Raw genomic sequence first — 686 nt, forward strand, 5'->3', positions numbered from 1 at the left:
GTCAGGATGGCCGAGTGGTCTAAGGCGCCAGACTCAAGTTCTGGTCTTCGAAAGAGGGCGTGGGTTCAAATCCCACTTCTGACATTTTGTAACTTGTCAAATTTCTTGCTTATAATGTATATTTTGTTTTTCGTTTTATGCCCTTCTTAATATATATTCTATTATTAATGTACAAAGATATTATTAAGAAAAGGAATGAACAGAAAACCGATTGAACTTAGGAACTTAATTAATCTTTTTTTTTTGGAAACTTAGGAACTTAATTAATAAAGGTTTTTCCTTAACCATAATGTGATGTCTAAAAATAAGATTTTTCTCGTGTCCAATGTGAAGACTTGTAACTTGGATGGTTGAGTAAAAAATTAGGACAGTTATATCATGCAACTTGTAACCAACCTTGAATATATTTCCATGGTCAATTATACTCACTAGTGAATAAAAAAAGTTATTTGTTCCACTAATCATGTTCTTGGATGGTTGAGTAAAAAAATGATTTTTTACAGTACCCACTGCCCACAATTTTTCAAAATATGATGTTTGGAAGATCTTCTAAACTCATTTTTAAAATATCTTTCTCAAACAACAAATGATTTCTTTCCAAGTTAATCTTACTAAAATCTGTATAACTAGAGGATAATAAATCAAAAGGAACTTTTCAAATATATCTCATCTCACGATCCTACAGT

The 686-nt window shown here is 30.5% G+C and overlaps 1 non-coding gene across 1 annotated transcript; it reads left to right on the top strand.

The window, feature by feature from the left end:
* Window positions 1–84, top strand: TRNAL-CAA (transfer RNA leucine (anticodon CAA)). The gene has a single exon. It is a non-coding gene; the product is annotated as a tRNA-Leu (tRNA).
* The last annotated feature ends 602 nt before the right edge of the window (window positions 85–686 follow it).

Source organism: Vigna angularis, chromosome 5 (genome assembly GCF_016808095.1).
Source record: "Vigna angularis cultivar LongXiaoDou No.4 chromosome 5, ASM1680809v1, whole genome shotgun sequence".
In the NCBI taxonomy this organism is placed as follows: domain Eukaryota; kingdom Viridiplantae; phylum Streptophyta; class Magnoliopsida; order Fabales; family Fabaceae; genus Vigna; species Vigna angularis.